This window comes from Euprymna scolopes, chromosome 9 (genome assembly GCF_053919585.1).
Source record: "Euprymna scolopes isolate OS-2025 chromosome 9, ASM5391958v1, whole genome shotgun sequence".
In the NCBI taxonomy this organism is placed as follows: domain Eukaryota; kingdom Metazoa; phylum Mollusca; class Cephalopoda; order Sepiida; family Sepiolidae; genus Euprymna; species Euprymna scolopes.
In genome coordinates this window covers 133,844,878-133,847,107 of record NC_136490.1, presented here as the reverse complement: position 1 = coordinate 133,847,107, position 2,230 = coordinate 133,844,878, and positions in this window count along the sequence as shown.

Below are 2,230 nucleotides of genomic sequence, written 5' to 3'. Positions count from 1 at the left end.
TCTCCTTCGAAGTAATCTCCTCAGGCTGCAACACACTTGTATCATTTCAACTACGTTTGGTAGATCCCATGGAAGTCCTCTTGTGTGAGTCTGCAAGTGACTCTCGCATCAGCCTCTTTCATCTCCATAATTGTCTCACAACGGCAGTTTCTAAGGTGTTTCCTGAGCTTAGAGAATAAGAAACAGTCACAGGGACCAAGGTCTGAACTGTAGAGAAGGTTAGGAACAGTCAATTTCATCTTGATCAAATAGTCTGTTACACGGATAGAGTTGTAGAAACGTACATTGTCCTGGTGGAAATGCCACTGACACAGTTTCAAGAATGCTGGCCCCTTCCGGTGGAATTTCTTACTGATTTCCCTTCAAACGTCGACATAGTATTCCTTGTTGACTGCCTGTCCAGTAGAAACCCAGTGCATGACCGGGCTGTCAAAATAAGGATCATCATAAGTTTCTGTGTGGATTTGCTCTGTTTGACCTGCTTGGCTTTGAGAGAGCCAGCGTGGTTCCATTGGGTCTTTTGTCTCTTCGGGTCTGGGTAATAGAAGTAGATCCAGTTTATTACACGTTACCAAAGCATGAAGAACTGCGGGATCTGAATAAATAAGCTCGACCATCTTCTTGTTGCCAGGACACGGTCTTTCCTTCCGATCATCTCCGAGTACACTTGCGACAAACTTCACGCAAACCTTCCGCATCTTCTGTTCCTCTTTAATTATGAAAATTTAACCAGGTAAATGTAAAAGTGCTCAATATCGAAGCAGCGACATTACACTTTTTATTTGTTTTAGATAAGCATTAGTATGCTCATTCATGAGCATGTTCCGGTCAGCTATTTACAATAACTAAGGATCTCTTCACGCGATATTGCTTATACAAAAGTTTAGTCCAAAATAGATTACGGACTAAACTTTTGTATATCACCTAAAATAGTCTAGGATTACGTGTAAGTGACTGATCCAAAACCTGCTCATGAATATGTAGCGACATATTAATGTAAATAAATAAAAAGTGTATATATATATATATATATATATATATATACATCTATATATATATATATAATTATTTCCACAACTCAAAAGAATGCCGCATCCCACAAGAGCCACGCCAGCGCCCACGAACCGGAAGTCTAAGACTCGAATTCTTAGACTTCCGGTTCGTTGGTTGGCGTGGCTCTTGTAGACTGCGGCGTGTTTTGGGATGTGGCAATAATGATATATAATCTCTAACATTCTGAAAAATACATATGCATATATATGCATATATATATATATATATATATATATATATATATATATGAGGTGGAACGATATATTTGTTGTCTTAAAGAAAAAATCAAGTTAGGTGACTTGGTTTTGTAGTAGAGCTTATATCTATTCAATTCAGCTGCCTTCAGCCTTAAACACCGCATCCGTATAGGTCTGGCATTAAACTCATGCCTTTTCCATAAGCGGCGCTGGGAGCTCGGGGCATGACGGCGATCAGGCTGAATTTTGTGCGGTGGGAGGTCATGTTAGTGATGTCTTCGATGTATCACTAAACGATGTAGTTTAGCGAATTCAGATTGGGGGAGGGGGATCAAGTGAGAGAAGGGTACAAAGTCGGACTATTCGTATTGAAGCAAAGTATTAGTCCCTTTGAACTTGTGAGTCGGCGCCGGGTCCTTTCTCTACACACAGGGTCTAACAGCGGCTACCTTATTTCATCGGGGTATCACCACACTCTTCAGCATATCTGGGTACACTTTGGTGTTGAGTTTGAATCGGACGTCGAAGATTTTACATGGCATGACGTGCCAAAACCATGACCATGCCCCAAAACTTAGTTGAGCTGTGCACTTAAGCGTCGAACCGTCCTGATTTGCATTTTGAGAGTATTGGCAAACGTTGTGTTATCGATAGAGCGTATCAATTGTACAGCTGCGCATCTCTGATCTTACTCGTCGAACATTGTGTAACTTTCATATATTATTGATGGCTTCTATCGCCCTTGAGATTTATACACCACTTACCAGCTAGTAGATAGTCTGCAAAAAAAAGAACGATTTTCATCAAACGGAAATGAAATCATTTCCTCTTTCTAGGGCGACAATTTTATCGCCCCACATTATGTATCAATATCTATCTATTTATCTCTCTCTCTCTCTCTCTCTCTCTCTATATATATATATATATATATATATATATATATATATATATATATATACCAATGTATTTGGCACTGTTGA